This window comes from Protopterus annectens, chromosome 12.part0 (genome assembly GCF_019279795.1).
Source record: "Protopterus annectens isolate FY-2018-M chromosome 12.part0, PAN1.0, whole genome shotgun sequence".
NCBI lineage: Eukaryota > Metazoa > Chordata > Ceratodontiformes > Protopteridae > Protopterus > Protopterus annectens.
Window position 1 is genome coordinate 1,084,851,471 of NC_056746.1, and position 24,990 is coordinate 1,084,876,460.

At 44.4% G+C, this 24,990-nt stretch overlaps 1 protein-coding gene across 1 annotated transcript in view; it reads left to right on the top strand.

Annotated features, from left to right (window-relative positions):
• The window catches only part of ERGIC3 (ERGIC and golgi 3), a gene marked incomplete in the record, with an annotated part of 681,165 nt that overhangs the window by 613,318 nt on the left and 42,857 nt on the right, over positions 1-24,990 (top strand).

Sequence of the window (24,990 nt, forward strand, 5' to 3'; positions counted from 1 at the left end):
CTTATTTCCCTATTCACCACCTTTCCTGACAACTCCCCCCTCCCAAGGTGCCTCCCTCCTAAATCATGCATAGTACCCTGTAGAGGAAAACTTGAGGCTTCTGTGGTAGACCTGCTTGGCAAGTATGTGGTATGACTCAGTCCATTCATGCTGTGGTGTTTCAGGCAGGCTGTTGGCCCAGCAAAGAAAAGAAAATTATGAAAATCATGTTGTCTGATGCCCCTTTTGTACCACCAATGTCATTGTGTCTGCAGGGACAGTAGTTCGAAGCGTCTGGAAGAAAGTACAGTTCTGGAAGTCAGGCTGATCTACAAGCTGGCAGAAAATCCCATGAATTTAGACTGGCACAGTAAATGCATTCAAATATCTACAACTATGATAAATTAGTGACACAATTGTACTTTACCTGAGGCTGTATAGAGATGTTGAATATGCAGAATATGGAGACAGCTGCAATTAGTCTTCCTTTCTGGTACACCTGCTTTCACCTGGCTATGCTTTTTAAAATAGTTTTAGTATATAATTAGAAAAACACTTTATAAATAGTGGTTCTTTTTCTTAATAAGAAAATCAGAGTATTGTGTGATAATAAAAATATAACCATTTATGAAAACATTCAAAAGCGTAGAACTTTCATTTCAAAGGTCACACAGAAATGTCTGGGATCCTGGTTTATGCAGATCTTATGTCACCTGAAAGTAATCACGTGTTGTTACCAAATGAGCAGTCTGGGATTGGTGGATGAAGGACTGTGGCTACACTGAGATTTTGAAATGTAATAGGGATGGTGGATGATGGGACCTGGAGACCCAGAACACACATTTTGAGTGAATAAGAGAATCAGAAGCTAGGGGGGCCATTAGGTATCAGTCTGTACATATGTTTTCTCTGACCATCAATGGTCTTCTCTGTTTCTGTCACTGCAGGATCTTTTTAGCCCTTAGTGTACAGTGTAAAGTGGACTTTTATGCTGTCTTTACCTAACATGAAGAGCTAGAATATTGTAGTACTCTGTATCTGTCCCATACTTTGCCTACTTTGTCTTTTTTTCCGTATGCATAGTTGCTGCATTTCAAACTGTTTGTTATTCAAAGCCCGGTACCTGCAGTTGCAGTTTGATGACTGCATGAGCTTTGGTTATTTAAATCATAAAGAACAGAATTATCAATTAAGGACCATTAGATTAAATGAAGAGAAGGTATTAGCAGGAGTAGCAGTGAGAAAGAACCGATGGAGTCTGGGGGTAGTCCTTTCAGATAACTTATGATAAGCAAGGAACACTGCTAGTGTGCTGCAGTACTGCTATCTGAGATGCACAGAATGGGTCTTTGCCAGTGGAAATAAGATTTTTTTCCTTATGCCAGTAAATTAGACTACAACTACAGTACTGATTGATGACCTAGCAATTCTATCCTTCCAGAAATATAGAGCATAGATGTTATGATGAGGGCAACAAAAGTGGTGCAATATCTGAACAAGAAGCCTTAAAAAGAAATACTAAAAGAATGTATGGTATATTTAATCCTAAGAGAGATGAGAGAGTGTGTGGTATTAACTAGACCTCCAGAAATAAAGGGAAAAGAAGGATGCATAAATTGTCACTAGTTAGTTTTACCAGACGGATGGCTTAGGGGTAAGGAATGGCTGTATGTTTTTTTTTCAAAGGAAGGGTTGTGGTGACCCTCCACTAGACCAGTAATCAAGGAGCATTAGTCCTCACCACTAGTACCTGTGGGGGGACGTTCACTGGGAGGATAACAGGGACATGCACAGTATTTCCAGGTGCACTCTGTATCAAGTGCAATTTCCCTTAAGGGGACACAGAGACCACAGTCCATCTGGGGCTGGTTTCTCACTCTTTCTCCAGATCCCCAATAATGATCCCCAGTGGCACAGTTATAGAGTTGAAATCTCAGCTGAGTGACCAAGCCAAGATCATCCAGCTCCCTCTCTGTCCAACCAGTGCTTTGTGTCATTGCCCAAGTAGCTGACACACACACATTCTTTGAGGTTTGATTTACATACACACACATCTGGAAAATGCTGGCACAGGTTTACTAGCTCTGCCCCCTTCTGCCCAGAGTATAAGGTAGTTACCACTGCCACCAGTCACTCCTTAATAGCTGCTTTAAGGCTATTAACAAAGGGGCGTCCAATCTTACTGTGTAATATTAATATTAATACAAATGGTGGTTTGACCAAGAGCAAGACTATTAGGAGTGTCCCACACAGTGTCCCCAAATAAATATGCATGTACTCTCAAAACTTAAATATCTTTACATAGAGCAGCCGCAATGAAAGTTTTAAATATATTTAATAATAAATAATAAAAGAACAAGACAGTATTAAATATGTATTCACAGTGACAGAGTTCAAAACCACAGAAACTATTTAAAATAACAGTGCAGTACAGGCTCGCACAAATAAAGAAAACATTTAAACTAAACTTCACTATATTCCTGACTGTATCTAAGAGAATTATACTATCCCTAGTAACTTAGTATTAGAGCAAGGCAGATGTGGGGAATGGTGCTTCATGTTGTTGTTGTCAGGTCCAAGACAGAATGCAGAATGCTTTGGCTCACTGAGAGACTTCTCAAAATAATGTCCAAAATATTACTGCTGGGCTAACATCATTTCTGGTCATCTGACTTCTAGTTCCCATTTAAATCCCCCATTTCTGAAGCTGGCAGCATTTACTGTAAAAATATGCAGACAAGGGCTTTTGCTCAGATCTTTAGCAGATGCTGGAAGTCCTAAAACAATTGCATTCCTTTATGCTTCTAAAGTAGCAATTAGTTCACTCCAAAGACAATACAGAAAGCTTCCTAGTACAGACTTTGTGTCTCTAGCTGCATTGAAAACTTCAGAGATAGCCTCTTTATTGCGTAGCCTGTAAAGTAATTTAATTTCAGGTGTTTTTCTAAAGTTTGCTGGACTGAGATTAACCCTCCAGTTTCCTCTGTTAAGCATATTCATTTAAACAGTTACAATAGTGGCAGCTACATTTCTGTTCTCTTCCAGTATGGCACACTGTGGTTGCATTTCAAACATAGCACTCTACAAATTCCTTTTCAACACACTTCTGTACAAGCAGGTTGATATACACGACATACAGTTCTAATACATTTGTAACACAAACATCTTGTATAAATCATTTTGATATTCATCAATGAAATATAATTATTTTCAAAATTTTAGCTGTGTGGGCAGAATCTCCTTTTGTCACCGGGGTGATGGATGATTAAAATGGCCATTTCAAGCAGAGTGTGTAACAATATGGAAATTTAAGAATTTATGTGGCAAATGTCATACGCCTCTCATGAGGGCTAGGAAAAATCAACATCTGAAATTGTTGTCTTCATTTGATCTTCAACTTGTGGGTATAGGCACCGACATCGCTGCTAAGTCGACCATATCCAAGCTACGGTGCCGAAACTGAGCTCCTCCCCTGCCCATAATGCCCCCCTCTCCCTATGGTGATATATGGGTTTATTCCCAGTTTATTTAGGAATAAAAAAAAGGAAGAAACTATTGAAGAAAAAGGTAAAGTCCCAAGACTGGAAAAACTTCCTTGTTAGCCTTAGCAAAAAGATATTGCTGCAGCCTTCCTATGTACTGACAGAGTGCTCTTCAAACTATCTGGAGATATACATAGCTAATTATATTTTTTGGCACTTCAGAGTTGTGTACTGGTAATTGTTGTTTGACTAATTTTATATAATTGCTGGCTGACTTCAGAGTTGTGCACTGTTGTTTTTGCTTCACTGTATAGTTTTTCAGATCTCTGCTGAAGGTGTTGGTTTTGCCATACCCACCCTCCATATTCCTGTGTTTAAATCTGGAGGCTTTTGCAGTTGCCTGCCCCCACTGTAGATTTGATCTGGGACATTCCCCCCAATCCCATCTCTTTACCTCATTCTACCTAATAGACTCCTTCTGCATTGTTTTTAGTCATTTTTAATTTAATTGCATTTTTAAACTGTTTGGTCTAACATTGCTACATACTCAAGTGTGCTAGCTTGCACTGCATTTGAATTGTTTTGACTGCAGTTTTAGCTACTTTTCTGTATATACAAAAAAAATACCTTTCCTGTAACTAGTGTAGTCCAGATTCAGATTTGCTGTATCCAGGACTGTATGTAAGCTTCTGAGCCCCCCCCCCAAGCTTTCTGTGTTGGGGGGAAGCCTTCTAGCTTATCAGTGAGAGTGGTGAGCACTAGGTAACCTATCTACCACATAAGGAGTGGTTCTGGCCCAGAAATTGTAGTTATTGGCCGTTTGGGCAGTTTTTCCATCTCTCTCAACTTTCTGATTTAAAAGCCCCATTTGCACTTGTTTCCCCCCTTTCCTGTTACTAGTTTAGTCCAGGTACAGATTCTTACTTTTAGCACTTGAATTTGCTTATTCGTGATCAGCACTTGTTCAGAACTTGTAAGCACTAAAAAACCTATTAATTACTACAGCACTCAACCTTCCTCATTACATAGAGGAAAACAGTTTTGGTACTTGCTTTCCTCACTTGCTTAGAGAAAAACAGCTCTTGTACTCAGTTTCCTCACTTATCTAGAGGAAAATAGTTTTTTTATTCAGGCATGTCCAAGGGTCAGCTCCCAGTGTTTTCTCCTGTCTATCTGATGAATCTGGGCATCTTGGGGCAATGTAGAAATTGCCTCATGTACACAGGCAACCTTCTCCTCCTGCCACCCAGCACTACAACCTGTGAGAGATGCACTTATCTAGCCAAACTGGAGATAAAGCTCTCTCCAATCAAGACTGAACTTGACAGTCAAGAGGAGAAGGTAAACACTTGCACCACACCACACTCATCACATATTCTCACTAAATCTACACCACCAAAATCCGCACATAGAAACACAAAAACATTCGTGGAGGCTCTCAATAATAATCTGCTCAAGCAACAGAGACCTCCAAAGCAGAAATGCAAGCAACCTCCACCCCCCAACACAACCCAAATGACACATAGCCCGCAGACTCAGTGTGCCACTCAACCACAGCCAATAAGGCAAAACAACATACCCAACACACTAGTCATAGGCGACTCTGTAGTCAGGAACACTGATGTCCCACTCACCAGGCTAAACATGGAGAAGGTTACTGTCAGCTGCCTGTCGGGTGCCAGGATCCGCCACATAACCCACGCACTCAGGTCACTCCACAACAAGTACAAATATGACTCTGTCATAGTCCATGTTGGTGTGAACAACCTGAGACATACCTCCCTGGACTACATGAAAAGAGACATGGAAGAGCTCTCTGATCTTGTAGCCCAGGCAAGTATGACCCTAGCCCTGAGCAGCATTCTGCCATCAATTGAGGGTGATGCTACTCAATGCTAGAAGTCTAAATCTCAAAATGCACTCAGTCGAGGCACTCCTTAAAATGGAGAACATCGATATCTGTGCAGTAACTGAGACCTGGTTCAAGGCTCCAGAGAGCACCCCTGCACTACCAGGCTATAACTCATACCACACTTTTCGGCCATGTAACCTGGACCGGAACACCAAAGGTGGAGGTGTGTCCATATTCATTAAGGATATCCACACCTCCAGGCTAGTTGCTCAGCATAATGCAGCCGAGATTATCCAAGTGCAACTAACTCTGGGCAAAACTGCAGTCCAAATTGTAGCTTGTTACAGATCACCCACCATGCCCCAGGATTCCCACTTTTCTTGATGTACTGGAAAATATTAGGGTTCAACCAAACACCCTAATAATGGGAGATTTCAACTACCCCACCATTAACTGGGAAACTACTCGTGTACCAACTCCTTCGCTCAACGCTTTCTGGAATTCATAAACTCCAATGCCCTGGATCAACTTATCCACACCCCACCAGGGCAACAATATCTTAGATCTAGTCATTACCAATATGAGTGACCGGTGTTCCACACCTGAAGTCAATGACTCATTGGTCTGATCCAACCATAACTAATTACCCTAGATATCCACATCCTGCCTCCACCCCCCATTAAGGAAACCATGGTAAAACATTTCTCCAAAGCCAACTTCATGTTTCTTAAGACAGAAGTGGTGAACTTCATGACACCCATGCAGATGGACAATACAGTTACGACTACTGAATCCTACACAATTGCACTTTATAAGCACTTACATGAGTGCATGGATCGTGCTATCCCAAACAGAACCAAGACGCTATCCTCCAAAAAAAGGAAGCCAATCTGGTGGTCCCCTGCCATAAACAAACTGTACAGCAGAAGGAAGAAACTCTTGCAAAAGAGAGTAAAATCCCACGAGTGGAGGAGCTCCCTGGTCAGCCTCAGTAAGAAGCTGCGATCCCTGATAAAATCCTCCAAAGCTAGTTACGAAAACAAAATCGCCACTGATTCTAAAGACAACCACAAAGCATTCTATAGCTGTGTCAATAATCTCAATGGCAACACTCAGATCTGCTCTGAGTTACAGCACAGTGGCACTAAATATTCAGACCCAACTGATATTGCCAACATCCTGGTGGATAGGTTCAGTGCTAACTTTACCCCCCTTTCACCCCCTAAAGAGCCCATCTCTATACCGGAAGAATGTAAAGTTCCTGTAATCATGGCTGCACAGGTAAAAACCACACTCACCAAAGCCAAGAACACAGCATCCATGGGACCAGACAACATCCCAGGCTGCATTCTACATGAACTACAGAACGAACTGGCACCCCACCTAAGTACCATGTTCAATCATAGCCTCACCTCAGGGTTTGTGCCTGCTGAATGGTGCACAGCAATGGTTATCCCACTCCACAAGGGGTGAGCCACCACGGACCCCAGGAACTACCGCCCCATTAGCCTGATGAGCCTGGTCTGCAAAGCCATGGAACGTATCATCATGGAACTTATAAACAAAGACATTGGTAATCTCCAAACTCTGGATCCCACCCAGTTCGGGTTTGTAAAAGGCAGATCATGTCTCCTAAACCTGATAGACTTCTTTGAAGCAGTCACCAAAGCTGTAGATAAGGGTAAGGTGGTTCACACAGCCTATCTAGAGCTTGCCAAGGCTTTCGACACCATCCCCAACTCTGGAATTATAGATAAACTTACTAAACTAGGTATAAATCTCTATGTCACAAGATGGGTTGCCAACTGGCTCACTGACGGAACCCACACTGTGAAAGTAGCAGACTCCAAATCCGACTTCAGACCAGTAACAAGTGGAGTACCACAGGGTTCAGTCCTGGGTCCTCTCCTGTTTGGTATCTACTTCTCTGAAGTACAGGCTAACACAGAAGGTCTTTGGCTAACGAAGTTCACAGATGACTGCAAACTAGGAGCCATAATCGAAACTGCTAACAATGTGGACATCCTACAAAAGGGCCTCACTGAGACAGATACCTGGTGTCAAAGCCATGGCCTCAAGCTCAATGCCAAAAAGTGCATTGTCATCCCCTTTGGTAAAAACTCTGTACCCATGAACTACCACATAGGCAGTAGTATACTTAACACCAAAAGTGTGATAAGAGACCTTGGGACACAAGTAGACAGTAGTCTCTTCTTTGATAATCACATTGTCACAGTAGTCGGGAAATCCTTCTACGTGGCACTCCTCATCACTAAAGGTTTCTCATCCAGAAAAAAAGGAGTCATTGTTCCCCTCTACTCATCACTCATTAGACCCATTATAGAGTACAACGCCCCTTTTGGTATGTACCTCACAAGATATCTATAACAACTGGAAAGGCCGCAGAAATACCTCAAAAAGAGGATTACCAGCCTCAAACAGATGCCTTACGTAGACCGTCTCAAAAAAACTCCAGCTTTACTCCATCGCATATCGCCTACTCAGAGGTGATCTCTGCCTAACATACAAAGCTATGTAAAACCCAGAGTTGTTGGACATGCTCCATTTAAAGAAATCCCAATCCCTCTGAGCTACACACTCTAGGGACCTAAACCTTGTCACCACAATAAACAGAACATGCCGGAGGGATAGATTCCTGTCCCAGAGACTTCCCATACTCTGGAATAAACTACCTATCTATATCAAACAAAGCTACTCATTAGCACTCTTCAAGAAAAATCTTGATGATTGGATGGGAAATAGGAAATTCACCCCGGGATCACCTCTGTGGCTCTGCTCGACAGTGGCACAGGAAAATAATTTTCTTGGGTGGCAAAAGCCAGGGTACCTTTTTGGCTGGGCTTGTATAGGCCCCAGGGCCGATAGCCTAGTACCTACCTATGAACCTATGAGCTACCTCAGATCTCGTTTGCCACCATTTGAGCAACAAGTAGGTTGACTGAGCTCCTTGGTTCTGAACAGTTTCTAATCCGGTATAGCCTTGTTACGGGTGTTGTTTTCTCTTCTCTATAGATTTCTTTTTCTTAACCCTACCCTCGTGTTCTTTGCGTAAAAAAAATAAATAAATAAATCCTTATTTGTTCTATCAAGTTCCACTTTCTAACCTGCTGTATTTCATTCTACTCTTGTGGCTGAAAAATCTGACAGAGAAGGCTGAGGGTTTTAAAAAGTGTACTGGGTGGGAACACAAGCTTTCCCCTTCAGATGCCCACACCCAGTATGTTGTGGAGGAGGAGAAGAAGGCCAAGAGAGAGAAAGACTGAGAGAGAGAGAGAGAAAAGTCTAGAAGCAGGGACAGACCTACGGAAAAGCGGAAATTGCCAGATTTTTCCCCGTCTACTGGGGAACCTTCCCCCAAGGCCAGGCCCAGGCTGTCTTCACCTCCATTGAGGTTTTCTCCTGAACCTCCCGAGATCCCATTGGTGTCACCCAGGCATCATTCCAGGCCTGAGTTGGTGGCTTCCTGTGCCAGATCATCCCGGAGTTTGTCAGAGAAAGAGAAGTGGACTATCTGATGGGACAGTTTCTGCTGGCCCAGATCCAGCTGGGGTTCCATCCCTCCCCCTCCCCTTCGGGAGTGGTGGATCCTCTCCATGTGTTTGCCAGGCATCCTCCATTCCTGAGCCCCGTGGCTTCGGGGCCTGTAGATATCGGAACATCCAGTGTTGAGGTGCCGGCATTGACGTTTTTGGTTTCTTCTACTCTGACCATGGCCTTGAGTTCCTCAGTGCCTTTCACTTCAGTACTGGAAGGCTCTCCGAACTGTAGTTCTCTTGGCAATGGGTCCCAGGGATTGGCGTAGGCATCCAGGTTTTTGGTGCCGTCCCTTCCCCTCAGAGCCTTGGTGTTGAGCAGCTCGGCACTGACTCCACCCTCTTTGCAGATGTGGTCGGGGATCTCAGTTCCAGCGGCATCGAGCACCTCGGCACTGATGCTTTTGACACCGATCTCCCGCTCTCCATTAGCACTCGACGTGCTGGAAAGGGTTCTGTCGACCTCTATGTCGAAATCCTCGATACCACCCCCTCCGGATCCTTTCGTACCTCAGCCAAAATCTGAGCTCAGTGTCTCCAGTCCTCCATTTCAGGGACATTATAACCCGATCCTCCAGGTTACCCTCTCTGTAGAGCCCCCCAGGCTTTTGTTTCTTCCCCGGAATCCCCCCCCCCCGAGAAAGTCCACTGAAAGTATTTGTGAAAGAAGAGGCACTTTGACTCCACTCCAGAATCTTTCACCAAAGACACCGACTGGGAGGACTGTCCCAAATTTCCACCTGACGATGTCTCCTTTGGAGACATCATGGAAATTCTGTGACAGAAGGATGGCTGGTCCTCCCGAAAGCCCAATCTGGACAAGTCGGTGTTCCTGGAGGTGTTCAGAGCAGGCCCATCTACTTCCTGGGTGAACCCTCTGCAGGCTCCTTGGTAGAACTTATTGCCCGCAGGGCATGGAAGGAACTGGACACAGTGGAACCGGTACCCAAGTACCCTGACAAAGTGTTAAGTGCCCCTCAGGATAGAATGTTCTGGCAGAAGTGTGTCCCTGTTGATGCCTTGGTGGTTGCAGCTGCCACCAAAAAGGAGCTCACTCAGGAGAGCACCTCTGTCCATCCGCCCAACAGGGAGTCGAGAGCGATAGGTTGGGGAAGCATGTTTACACTTCAGAAACTTTTTCTTTGAGGGTGCTGAATTATATGGCACGTGTTACCAGGCTGCAGAGATCACTTATTGAAGAGTTATCTGCATCTACCCCAAGAGTCCATGTCTTCTGAAGAGAAGAAAATTTTCTCCTCCAGACTGGCTACTCTTAAGGCCATCTCTAACATGAGGCTACTCTTCTATGCCATGGAAAGCACATAAAGAGCAGCCAGTTCAGGCATCGCTACTGAGCATCATGCCTGGATGAGGCTCTGTAACTTCTCTGAGCCCTTTATGGCATCCTTCACGAATGCCCCCTTTGACGGGCAACCTTGTTCGGACCATCCATGATCCAAACTCTGGCCCAGTGCGAGAAGGATGGCTAGACCCTGTCTGCCATCGGGATCCACTTCTCTACTCCTCAGCGATCCTACTCCAGGTATCATAGAGATAGTAAGAAGCTATGGTTCTGGAAGTCCAGGGCTTTCCATCAGGATGCACCTGCACACTCTTCCCCCAGAGGTAGATCAGGGAGTGATACATTCAGACACCGCCCTAGAGCAAGGCTTCGAGGGACCAATGTTCTCTGGACTCTTACCCGGACAGACTCTCCCAGTGACTGTGAAGTGTTGCCTTACTGCTCTGCCCTTGAGGCAGTCGGGGGTTGCTTTTCCTTATACCCGTCAGCCTGGGAAGCTATCATGACAGATCAATAGGTACTGAGAATAATATCCAGGGGTTATTCGATCCCCTTCCTTCATCCCCCAAGATCCCAGAAAATTCTTCTGGGTGTTCCATCCACACACAGGGAGACAGCCAATCTAGAAATCTCCAAGCTGCTTATCAAGCGAGTTATCCAGTCCATTCCCCCAGAACTGTCTGGATTGAGCATCTATTCAAGGTTCTTTTTGGTGCCCAAAAAGATGGGGGACACAGACCTATATTGGACTTGACCTGTCTAAACAGGTTTGTCGCCAAGACAAAGATGTTCTTCATCTCACATTGCTGCAGTCCGCTGTCCCTCGGTCGGCCCGAATACCAAAGTATTAGGCTGACATCGGTCATGGGCGCCCAGAACTGACATCAGAGCGTCAGGGTATAAGAGCGCATGACCGACGTCATATCCCCAGTCTTTTTTGCCGCATGGTCCGATGCAGAAGCAGCGTTGCAAGTGCCGTTCGGCGTTCTGAAATTTTCATATTCTGAGTTTCAGACCGAATCCAAGTTGGGCTAAGTACCCCATTGGGGAATATTTTTGTTTTTTCTTGCCTCAGTTAATTCCGGATGTCAGAAAAAGTGAATAATTGTATTTCTTGTGGGAAACAGATACCGCATAGGGATTATCACTCTCTTTGTATTCCTTGTTTGGGACCTGAGCACGACGTAGTCGGGTGTCGCTTTTGTGCTAAGTTTAATAAGCACACCATCAAGCGTAGGTTAGATTGCGCTAGGCTTGTCTTGATGGCGGTGTAATTATAATATGCCGTCGGATCCTCCGACGCCCGCTACCGCGAAGAAGCGCAAAGACAAGTCTTTAAAACCCAGACAGGATGAGTCGTCCGTTCCGGACGCCGGCTCTTTAGGAACTACGGGGGAATCTGTGGATCCGGCCGAGGTTTTAGTTGAGTCTCAGGAGGAGACTTTGATTTTGCAAGATGTGGCCTCTCAGGAGGCAGGTCAGGCTGAGGGGGCCTCTCAGGTTACTGTTCTCCCTTCCTTACCCAAGGGGATTAGGCCTTCTCCTTCTGTTTCTAAGGCTTCTTCCAAAGGCAGGGCTAGTTTACCTTTCCCTGGTGTCAGTCCTAGTTCTGCAGGTTCTGTGCCTAAAAAGCACATGCTTAAAATGGCAGAATATTTCATTACTTTGATAAGAGGTTCTATGCCCCCTCCTGATAAGAGGCCCAGAGTGGAGCCAGAGGTGGAGAGTTTGGAACAGGCCTCAGATGGTTCAGAGTCTTCGGCTGAAGACATTCAGGATTTTCCTACTTATTCTGATTCTGATGCAGAGGATTCCACTCCTTCTGCTTCTCCTTCAGAAGATTTTTCCTTCTCAGAAACACTTAATTCTATGAGGGAGCATTTTAAATGGGAAGGTCAGGATTTCTCTGATTCACGGAAGAGGCTTAGGGAGTTCTTGTTTTTACCACAACATAGGCCCTTGGCTATACCTCCTGTTTTGGATGTTGTGCAAGATGTTTTCTCTGAGGCTTCCCTTAATCCAGATTCTTTGCCTCCTGCGCCAGTTAAACCGGACAGGTATTACAGAGTACCTGAGGCTCATAAATATCTGTATAAGATTCCTAGGGCAGACCCAGAAACTATTAGCCAGGGACCTAAGGGTGTCAGGGCTTCTGTTGTAAAGAATCCAGTTCCTATAGATAAAGAGGCTAGAGCTTTGGATAGATGGGGTAAAAAGGTGTATACCTCTTCTACTTTAGCAATGAGGGCTTTGAATTGCCAGTTTCATATGTTGAAGTATCAGAATTTCCTCCTTACTCAACTAAAAGCTAAAGTGGATGCTTTGGCAGAGGGCATTGAGTGTAAGGAATTACAGGATTTGGTACATGTCTCTGAACAGGTGGGTAAGCATTCTTTGCAGTGTGGTTTTGATGCTTTACAGGCTTCTTCCAGGGTGGCTGCCACTGGTTCAGTTCTTCGCAGGCACGCCTGGCTTAAGGATCAGAATTTGTCAGAGCATGTTAAAACTAGAATTTTGGATGCTCCTTTACAGTCTGAAGTTTTATTTGGTCCCCCTGTGGAGTCGGTCTTGAAAAAGATGGAAGACAAGGCTAAGTCTATGCAGACTGTTAAAGACTTCTTGCAGGTGCAGCCTCCAAAGTTTAGTAGAAATTGGCCTACTAAGGGGTGGACGTATCCTTCTTCTGATTTTCAGTCTAGAGGTAGATCTAGATGTGGTAGGGGCAGAGCTCAGAGTACTTTCAGGCCTAGAACATGGAGTTCACCTGCACAATCTTCAGGTGAGGGCAGGGGCCAGTCCTTTCGTAAACAGGCCCAATGACCTGCATTTTCAGCTGCCAGATTCTTCTTGCCTGGCAGCTCCTTTGGGAGGAAAGTTAGCACTCTTCAAGCAAAACTGGCTTTGTCACCCAAGACAAATGGGTATTGGACATTATAAACCAAGGCTACAAGTTTTATTTCCATACATTGCCTCCTTTCAAAGGTATGCCAGACGTTCCTCCTCAACAAAGGGTAGAGGCTTACAAGCAGATTTCTTTACTTCTTCAAATGGGAGCCATACAGCCGGTCCCTCTGTCAGAAGTGGGCCTAGGATTTTATTCTCGCCTGTTTCTAGTACCAAAGAAAGGGAACACGTGGAGACCGATTTTGGATTTATCTATCCTCAACACATTCCTGGACATTCCAAAGTTCAAAATGTTGACGTTGCAACAGCTTTTACCTCTGCTGGGCAAAGATCACTGGATGGTAACTCTGGATCTCAAAGAGGCTTATCTTCATGTTCCTATCAGGCCCAGTTGCAGGAGGTACCTGCGTTTTCGGGCTGGGACTTAACATTATCAGCTCTCTGCATTGCCCTTTGGCTTATCTACTGCGCCCAGGGTGTTCACAAAGGTTCTGGCTCCAGTGATAGCCTTCTTCAGGTTGAGAGGAATACAAATTTATCCTTATTTGGACGATTGCCTGATTCTTGCTCAAGACAAGTACGAACTTCTTCATCATCTACAGTATGTGATGGCAGTGTTAAGGTGCCTAGGGTATTCTGTGAACGAAACAAAGTCCAGTCTAGTACCCTCTCAGGAAATGTGCTTTCTGGGTGTGAGACTGAATACAGCTTCCCAGATGGCTTTTTTGACCCCGGACAAGCAAAAGAACCTTACTCTTTACTTCCATCAATTGTCTCTACGGTCCAGGCTGACTGCAAGGACAGTCCTTCAAGCCTTGGGGTTCATGGCATCTTGTATCCTGGTGCTTCCCAATGCCAAACTGCATATGAGGAAGCTCCAATGGTATCTCAAGAACGTATGGACACAACACTGCCAAGATCTGGACACTGTCATTCAAATAATACCTTGCATTCAAAAGGAATTTTTGTGGTGGGCTCAGGAATGTCGCCTAAACAAGGGACTCTCTGTGACCCAACCAGAGGCGAGTCAGATTCTAACGACAGATGCCTCGGACAAGGCTTGGGGAGCACACCTCAATGGAAAATGGGTTCAAGACACGTGGCCTGCCAGACTTTAACATTTACATATCAACTTGAAGGAGATGTTAGCAATCCAATTTGCTTTGATGGCTTTCAAAGATTTACTTCACCCAGGGCAAGTGTTGATTCAAACAGACAACACAACTGTCATGTGGTACATCAACAAGCAAGGGGGAACACATTCGTACCCTCTTTGCAGACAAGCGATGATTTTGTGGGAGACTGCTCTCAGTTTACACCTCAATCTTCAGGCAAGGTTTCTACCAGGAGCATAGAACTCCTTAGCAGATGTGTTGAGCAGACAGATAGTGGATCCCCACGAGTGGAAATTGGATCCTCATGTATTTCGAAGGTTGACAGTGTTATGGGGAACTCCAGACATAGATCTGTTCGCTTCTCCACTAAATTTCCAGTTGCCAAAGTTTTGCACAAAAATGTTTCATCCCACAGCTTGGAAGGTGGATGCTCTATCCTTCAGTTGGAGCAATCTTCACGTCTATGCCTTTCCACCTCTGCCTCTCCTCCCAAAGGTACTCTTGAAGGCCAGACAAGACAAGCCATCCATGATTCTGATAGCTCCAGATTGGCCTCGACAGCACTGGTACCCTCTGCTGAGAAGTTTAGTACAGGAGCCTCCATGGCCTTTGCCTTGATTCCGCACCTTTGTCACAGGAGGGCAATCATTTCCTCAATGTCAGGATTCAGTCCCTGCATCTAACAGCCTGGCATATTCTGTTCTAGACCCTGGAGGGTCTCAGCTTCCACAACAAGTTTTGAATGTTATTTTGGAGGCCAGAAGGCCTAGTACAAGGAAAGTTTACACTGATAAATGGAGGACGTTTTTTGTTTGGAGCAAAGCAAAGGACTTTGATGTTTCCAAGCCTGATTTAAGTGTTTCTCTTCAATACCTTACAGATTTATTAGACAAGGGTTTGTCTTTCTCCTCTATAAAGGTTCATGCTGCAGCCATTTCTGCTCACTATGACTGTGACCCTCCTTTGTTTTCTCATCCTTTGTTTAAGCAATTTCTTAGAGGGGCAAAGAACATAAGACCCCCACGTAGAGCTCCTACTCCTGCCTGGGATCTCAATTTTGTGTTGGAGAAACTTACTTTACCTCCTTTTGAGCCTGCAGCTACTGCCGAATTGAAGTTTTTGTCCTGGAAGACTGCTTTTTTGTTGGCCATCACGTCTGCAAGAAGGGTTTCTGAATTACAGGCCCTTATGGCAGTTGAACCCTTCCTAATTTTTCATAAGGATAGGGTATCTTTACGTACTAATCCTACTTTTATGCCTAAGGTGGTTTCTAGTGTGGCCTTGAACCAAACTATTCATTTGCCTACTTTTTATGCAGATCCCCAAAATAAAGGGGAGAAGATTTTGCACACTTTAGATATTCACAGGCAGTTGCGTTATTATTTGAGCAGAACTAAAGGGTTCAGACAGTCTCAGCAGTTGTTTGTTTCTTTTGCCTTGGGTTCCCAGGGAAAGCCTGTTTCTAAACAAACTATTTCTAAGTGGATTGGTTTTTGCATTGCTTTCTGTTATTCCCATCATGGTAAGGAGATTCCGGCTGGAATCAGGCCTCATTCCACTAGGGCTACTGCTACCTCTACAGCTTTTTTAAGGGGGGTGGCTACTAAAGATATTTTGGAAGCAGCTACTTGGAGTTCAGTGCATACTTTTTCTAAACATTACCACCTTCCTCTTTATTCTAAATCTAGGGCTGGATTTGCCACTGCAATTTTACAGGGCATTTTGGCAGCTCCTAATGCTTTATGATTTTGCCAACCTCCCTTTACCTCTGCTTTGGGATTCTACCCATATGTAAGGGCTGCAGCAATGTGAGATGAAGAACATAGTATAGTTTTGTACCTACCATAAATGTAGATGTTCGAAGATCCACATTGCTGCAGTCCAATTAACCCTCCCTCCTTCCCCTCTATAGGTATGGTTTGGGTGGTAGCTGTGATTTGTACATATTTTGTTTTTGGGAAGTATTCTGTTTTTGGCTGTGGGCTTTCTTTTTGGGGCCTTCTGACATCTGGGGCAAGAAAAGACTGAGGATATGACGTCGGTCATGCGCTCTTATACCCTGACGCTCTGATGTCAGTTCTGGGCGCCCATGACCGACGTCAGCCTAATACTTTGGTATTCGGGCCGACCGAGGGACAGCGGACTACCCGTATGTAAGGACTGCAGCAATGTGGATCTTCGAACATCTACATTTATGGTAGCTACAAAACTGTACTTTTCGGATGGTTATCATTTAATCCATCCTTCCCTACCTGCAGAAGGACTTCTGGATGTGCTCAGTGGACCTCCAAGACACGTATTACCATGTAAAGATGGAGAAGCACCACAGGAGTTTCCTACACTTCCAGTCAGGAGCCAGGCATTTCCAGTTCAGGGTTCTCCCCTTTGGTCTCACCACAGCTCCAGCAGCGCATCTCAGACTGCAGGGAATACGAGTTTTCCCTACCTGGATGACTGGCTCCTAGTTGCATCCACCAGACATCAGCTTCTTCAAGCCAGAGATCACTTTCTCCAATCAGCTTCAACGTTGGGCATCACAATAAACTTTCCAAAATCCAAGTTGGAACCCTTCCATTCTCTGGAATTTATCAGATCACGGTTAAACACTTCTCTGTGCAAGGTCTTCCTCACCAGCGACAGGATTTACTCTCTTCAGCTCCATGTTCGTGTTATTCCCGAAGCTTCTCTTCCTTCAACAGCTCAGATTCTTCAAGTCCTAGAGTCCATGAAAGCAACCATCATTATTCTACCCCTTGCCAGACTGCACATGCATATCCTTCAGTGGACCCTAGCTGTACAATGGTCTTTTCTGCACAAACCTCTGTCTCATCCCATTCGCCTGTCCAAAACCTGCAAATCGTCCCTTCTGTCGGGGTTAGATTCCCAGAACATGACAGAAGGTGGCCCCTTCTTGGCTCCCACTCCTGTAGCCACAGTCATCACGGACGCCTCCCAGCTCAGGTGGGGGTGGTACATTGGCTGGGACAGACTGTTAAAGGGACGTGGTCAACATTAGAGACCAGCTTACACATCAGCGTTCTGGAGATGAGGGCAGTGCTTCTGGCATTGCAGGCACTTCATTCATTTCTCCCCCAAGGAACAATTACAATACAGGCGGACCACATGTCAGTGGTCTGGTATATCAACAAACAGGGAGGAGCCAGATCATATCCCCTGGGTCAAGAGGCCATGAGATTCTGATAATGGGCGATTTCCTCCGACCACTTTCTTATTGCAATGCACATTCCAGGGAGTTCCAACATCTTAATGGACAAACTCGGCAAGACCATACTGTCTCCTCATGAGTGGTCCCTGAAACAGTCAGCAGTGAACATGATCTTCCAGAAATGGGGTCAGCCTTGCTGTGATCTCTTTGCCTGTCCTTCCAGTGCCAAGTGCAGCATGTTCTTCTCCCTGATTCCTCCCAAAGGGTGACTTCCCAGAGATCGTCTTGTTTATGTTTCACCCCCCCCCCCCCGGTCTGCTGTATGCTTGCTCTCTTCTTCCTCTCATGTCAAAATTTCTTCAGAAGGCAAAAAGGTCGAGGTGTTGCGTGATCCTCATTGCTCCTTTCTGGCCGCGTCAGGTTTGGTTTCCTCTCCTCCGGTATCACAGTGTCGGCCCTCCCTGGATTCTGAATCCTTGACTAGATCTAATATCCAGTCTAGAGGGCAGTTATCTTCCGGATTTGAAAAGCCTGAAGCTCACGACTTGGCTCCTGCAGTTCCAATGATGGCTAGAGTTTCCAGACTTTCCTCTCCCATGAAGCACATTTTGCTTTCCGCTCACAAGTCATCTACCAAAAAGATTTATGCTAGCAAGTGAAAGAGGTTTTCCATTTGGGTCTCACAGCATTGTATAAATCCTTTTACTTCCTTGATAACTTCAGTCTTAGAGTGCCTGGCTTGTATCTTCAGCCAAGATGTCAGTTCCTCTACAGTTAAAGGTCAACTTGCTGCCATTTTCCATTACCATGTAGCGTTTAAGGACTCATCTTTAGCTGCTTCTAGATTGTCCAAAGCCTTTCTGAAAGGTATATTCCTCTTACGGCCACCAGTTAAAGATCGTACTCCCCCTTGGGACCTAACTTTTGTGCTACAAGCGCTGGTTTCATCACCCTTTGAACCATCTGTAAAGTGGTATCTACAGTATCTGTCTTGGAAGACTGCTTTACTAGTGGCCCTGACCTTATCTAAGTGGGTTTCAGAGTTATGAGCTGTTTGCATTCAGCCTCTGAACCTCATATTCCATAAGGACTGCGTCTCTCTTAGACCAAACCCCTCCTTCTTGCCCAAGGTCCCTTCTGAAACGAACATTAATCGGGTCATTCACCTTCCCGTTTTCTTTCCAGAGTTCCAGAACAAAAGGGAATATCAGTTGCATATGCTTGACATACACAGGCAGCTCCGTTTCTCTCTAGATAGAAACAAAACTTTCAGAAAGTCCAGTCAGTTGTTTGTCTCATATTCTTAAAGCCAGATTGGGATCTCCTGTCTCCAAGGTGACCATCGCCAACTGGATTGCTAAATGTATCACATATATTTATGACAAGTATGCTGATGTTCTTCTTGTTTCACTGTTGCAGTCATTACATTTGGGTAATTTGCTGGCAGGTTGCCCTCAGTCGGCCTGATTAACAAAGTCTTGGGTCTTGCGTCAGTTACTGTCCCTTCTTCCATGACATCTGGTCGTCAGGGGTGTAAAACATGCAGCCAACACCATTACATCATTCTTTCTTGCCGAGCGGTGCCCAAAGCAGAAGCAGTTCAAAAGTGCTGGTCGGTCGACTCCTGAAATTTTCGTTTTTGAGTTTCAGAACCAAAGTCTTCAACTAAAAGCTAAGTACCCCATTGGGGAAACCGATGTCAGTAAAAGTTAATTGCATTACTTGTGGGAAGCAAATACCTCATAAGGTTTTTCATTTGTACTGTATTCCTTGCCTAAGCCCTGAACACAACGTGCCTTGCTGTCAGTTTTGTGCTAAATTTAATCAATGCACGATTAAGCGTCGGCATATTTTTGCTTCTAAATACTTTGGCTCAAGATTTAAATATCCAGAAATGTCGTCAGTTAGCAATCCGACTACCAGAATACCTAAAAAACGCAAAGAAAAAGAGACTGACAGTCGAGGTCCAAAACCCACGATGCTTCTCTTAAGCCAGTCGGTGGTTCGCCGGTACTCAGTGAGGCACTATCGCAGCTCCTGATACCCGCTACTTCTTTTTCACAGGCCTCTACTGAGACACATTCAGAGTCCGGTATGCCGCGAGATGTTTTAAGTATTGAACCCGCGGATGTCTCTACCTTAGATGAGTCCGGAGCCGCTGAGCAGGCACCAGCTTCTGAGGGTGTTTTCAGGCCTAAAGATTTGTATATTAAACCGACACCATCCTCAAAACTAAGGCCAACTATATCTAAAAAAAAACAACACTTGGGCCACATGTACAGGCCCCAATGCCTAAAAAACAAATGATCAAAATGGCTGAAGCAAGGCACTGACTATGAATCTTCAGATAAGGTTTCTATTTCTTCTGATTCCTCTTCTGATCAGGATTAATCTATACCTACTTATTAGGACTCTGATGCAGAAGATTCCATCCCTTCTGCTTCTCCCCCTGAGGATTTCTCTTTTGGAGAAACTTTACATACCTTGAGGGAACACTTCCACTGAGAAAGCCAGGATTTCTCTGAATCTAAAAAGAGACTTAAGGATTTTCTTCTTCTTCCTCAGCATAGGCCTCTGGCTATACCTCCTGTTCTAGACATTGTTGATGATGTTTTCTCAGAATCCAGTATGACTCCTGATTCCCCACCTCCAGCTCCTAATAAGCCAGACAGATACTACAGGGTACCTGACCCCCACAAATTTATTTTCAAAAACCCTACTGCTGACCCTGAAACCATTTCTCAGGGTCCCAAGGGTGTTACGGCCTCTACTGCTAAAAATCCTACCCCTTCAGACAGAGATTCCAGGGCACTGGATACATGGGGTAAGAAGGTTTACACGTCTGCAACCTTGGCAATCAGGGCTTTAAACTGTCAATTTTATATGCTTAAATATCAACAGCATGTCATGGGTTTACTTAAACAGAAAATGATGTTGATCTCTGACTGTGTGGAAAATAAAGAGTTGCAGGATTTATTACATTCAGCTGAACAAGTTGGAAAAAATACTTTGCAATGTGGTTTTCATTTCTTGGAGGCCTCTTACAGGGCTGCTGTAACTGGATCTGTGGAAGGCATGCTTGGCTCAAAGAGCAAAATCTGCCTGACCATGTTAAAGCAAAATTGTTGGATGCTCCTTTACAACAGGACAATCTCTTTGGTAATAAGGCGGAAGAAGTTTTGAAAAAGATGGAAGATAAAGCTAAATCTATGCAAACTGTGAAAGATTTCTTATAAGTGCAGCCACATAGATTTAGTAGGCACTGGCCTACTAAGAACTGGTCCTTTCCAGTTCCCACGAGAGCTGCTCAGGTCAAATTCAGACGTTCCAAAGTCTCTAGGTTTCAGTCACAAGGAACTTTTAGAACAAAGCAATGGGGTGCCTGTACCTCCAAATCTGGAAGCATTAAGGCACCTCCCTATGGTAAACAGTCTCAATGACTTTCCACTGCAATCACCAAGCACTTACCTTTTGGACACCCCTTTGGGGGGGGAAACTGGCACTTCATGCACAAAACTGGCAACTGATTACCTAGGACAAATGGGTTTATAATATAGTGTCCCAGGGATACAGATTTCATTTCCACACATTGCCAGTCCCAAACGGATGGCCACATCTGCCTCCAAATCAGTGGGCAGAGGCCCAGAAACAAGTTCTGTCCCTCATGAATATGGGGGCTATTCATCCAGTACCAGGAAAGGAGAAGGGACAAGGTTTCTATTCTAGACTTTTCCTGGTACCCAGAAAAGACAAATCATGGTGTCTAATTCTGGACTTATCTGTTCTAAATACATTTCTGGACATTCCAAAATTCAAGATGCTGACTCTTCAACAGTTACTACCTATGCTAGATAAAGATGCTTGGTCGGTAACTCAAGACTTAAGAGGCTTACCTGCATATCCCAATCAGGGAATCTTGCAGAAGATGCTTCCGCTTCAAAACAGGCTACTTGCATTACCAATTTTCTGCACTGCCCATCTGGCTTATCTACTGTGCCCAGGGTTTTCACAAAGTGCCTGGCACCAGTAATTGCATGCAGGCAAAGAAATATTCAAATTTATCCATACCTGGGCGACTGTCTAATTCAGGCAGAAAACGACACTCTTCTAAAGCATCTGGCGTTTGTAAAAAGGGTTCTAACTTGTCTCGGGTACACCATAAATGAAAAGAAATCACAACTGGTACCCTCTCAAAAAAATTACATTCCTGGGTGCAAGCTTGAATACAACTGCCCAGATGACTTATCTTACACCAGAAAAGCAAATTCAATTGATGACTTACTTCCAACAGGTGGCCACAAAAACCCAGCTATCTGCAAGACAAATTCTGCAGGCCTTGGGGTTCATGGCCTCCTGCATTCTTCTAATTCATTATGCAAGACTGCATATGAGGAAACTTCAATGGTACCTAAAAAGTTTATGGAGTCAACATTGCCACAGCCTGGAAACCGTGATTCCTATCATACCTTGCCTGCATCTAGAGTTCCTATGGTGGGCAGAGGCATGCCACCAAAACAAGGGACTGCCATTCACTCCACCCCCTGCCGCCCAAACCCTAACTACAGACGCATCAGACTATGCTTGGGGGGGCGCATCTGGCAGGGAAATACATTCAGGGTAAATGGAGCCCAAATCAAATGCACCTACATATCAGTCAGAAAGAGATGCTAGCTGTACAGAATGCTCTGACAGCCTTCAAGGACTACCTTCATCCAGGACAACTACTGATAAAGACAGACAACACCACAGTCATGTGGTACATAAACAAGCAAGGGGGTACACATTCCTATCCCCTTTGCAGACTAGCTATGGCATTGTGGAACACGGCATTGACTTATCAAATAGATCTACAAGCTCAATTCCTGCCAGGAAAGCTAAATACTCTGTCAGACGAACTAAGCAGAAATCTTATGGACCCACATAAATGGAAACTGGAACCACGAGTTTTCAGCATGTTGACACACAAATGGGGGAGCCCAGACATAGATCTTTTTGCCTCACCCCAGAACTATCAGTTGGACAAATTCTGCACAATAATTCATCACAAAAAAAGCTTGGAAAGTTGATGCTCTGTCATTCAGCTGGAAAAAAACTATCACTCTATGCCTTTCTCCCTCTGCCTCTGCTCTCCAAAGTCCTACTAAAAGTCAAACAGGACAAACCAAAAATGATTCTGATTGCTCCAGACTGGCCTCGCCAGGACTGGTACCCGCTCCTGCGCAATGTGTCACACCTTCCTCCATGGCACCTGCCTCAGACACCTTACCTACTGTCTCAGCAGAACTACCAAATTCTGCACACTCAGCACCAAACTTTGAATCCTGCAGCATGGCTAATCAACTGATTTCACCCTTGCCATCTCTCAGCAAACCTGTGATAGATGTCATTTTGGAGGTTAGAAGGCCTAGTACTAGAAAATGTTATGCTGACAAATGGAAAAGATTCTGTGCCTGGAACCAAGCACAAGGAGTAAGCACAGCAATGCCCAATATTCCTCAGATTCTGCAATACTTAACTGAGATGCTTCACAAGGGCCTATCTTTTTCTTCCATAAAAATCCATGCATCTGCCATTTCAGCTCATTACAACACAGAACCTCCCCTCTTCTCTCATCCTCTGCGAAAGCAGTATCTCAGAGGGGCCAAAAATTTAAGGCCTCCCAGGAGAGCACCTACTCCTGCATGGGACCTCAATTTTGTTTTGGAATAACTCACTCTACCTCCTTTTGAGCCAGCTGCTACTGCAGACCTAAAATTTCTCTCTTGGAAAACAGCCTTTTTTTTAGCAGTCACTTCAGCTAGAAGGATTTCAGAATTACAGGCTCTTATGGCAGTGGTGCCTTTCATTATTTTTTATCCAGACAGGGTGTCTCTCAGGACCAATCCACCTTTTATGCTTAAGGTGGTATCCAGTGAGGCTCTTAATCAGACAATTAATCTGCCAACTTTCTTTCCCAATCCACGGAACAAGGGTGAGCGGATTCTACATTCATTGGATGTACACAGACAACTAAGATTCTACTTAAACAGGACAAAATCTCTCAAAGTCTGAACAACTGTTGGTGGCATTTGCTGCAGGGGCAAAGGGAAAAGCTATTTCAAAGCAGACTATTTCCAAATGGATAAGCCATTGTATTCGTTTCTGCTACATGCACCATGGTAAACCTGTCCCCAAGGGGATCGGATCTCATTCCACCAGGGCTGCATCTACTTCTGCAGCCTTTCTCAGAGGGGTTCCTACCAGAGACATTCTAGAAGCTGCAACCTGGAGCTCAGTTCATACGTTCACCAAACATTACATTTACCTCTCTTCTCTAAATCCAGAACTGGCTTTGCCACTGCTGTCCTGCAGGGCCTTATAGCTGCTCCTAATTCTGTCTAAATGCATGCTCCCAACCATAGCTTTGGGATTCTGCCCAAATGTAATGACTAAAACAGTGAAACATGAAGAACATAGTACAGCTGTGTACACTTACCATAAATGTAGATGTTCGAGTGTATTCACTGTTGCAGTCCTGGTTACCCTGCCTCCAGCCCCCTGTTTTTCTCTAACTGTAACTCTCCTTTCTTTTACTATGATTAAAAGCATTTTTGGTGTATTTACTTTTGTTTGGAGGTATATGTTTTGTGTTTTGAATTATATACATAGATATATATATATATATATATATATATATATATATATATATATATATATGTGTGTGTGTGTGTATATATATATATATATATATATATATATATATATATATAGATATATAAAAATATATTTTTGCTCCCCATTTGGGGGGCACCTGACATCTGGGGCAAGAGGCAAGAAAAACTGATGTAATGGTGTCGGCTGCATGTTTTATACCCCTGACGACCTGACATCATGGAAGAAGGGACAGCAACTGACGCAGGACCCAAGACTTTGTTAATCAGGCAGACTGAGGGCAACCTGCCAGCAGATTACCCAAATGTAATGACTGCAACAGTGAATACACTCGAACATCTACATTTATGGTAAGTGTACACAACTGTACTTTTCTCTTCCTTCCTCAGTAAAGCAGATTCTACCAGAGCAGTCTCTACTTAATCAGCTTTTTCATCTAGAGTACCAGTAGATGAGATATGCACTCAGGGTCTATATAAAATTTCAAACGTTAACATGGTCGAGACCAAACGTTCGAAATTTCAAGTGTTCAAAGATTGACTTTCAATGGCACTGTATGGTACAGATAAGGAGAATTTCCCTTTTCTGCAATGAAGCGTGGTCTTGGAGTTGGTATATTTAAGTAGGGGATGTGTGGGTGGCGCAACCCCCCATGTGGGGGGTGCAGGGGGACTTGCCCCCTACTAACACTGTTAAGGTGTGGGTTTTTTTGTTTCATCTTTTTTTTATTTAATATTCGAACATCCAAATGTCGAACATTTGGTCTCGACCATGTAACATTTGACATTTTGGATGTTCGGATATTTAACATAGACCCTGCACTGAGGCTACATGGACTAGGTCTCACACCTTCGTATTCCACTACAAATTGGGTATTGTATCCCAGAACAGAGCCTCCTTTGGTTCCGCCGTGCTCCAAAATATCCTGCCATAGGGCCTCCCAGCGTACAAGTAGCTGGGGACTCTGTCCCACAGGTTGAAGAT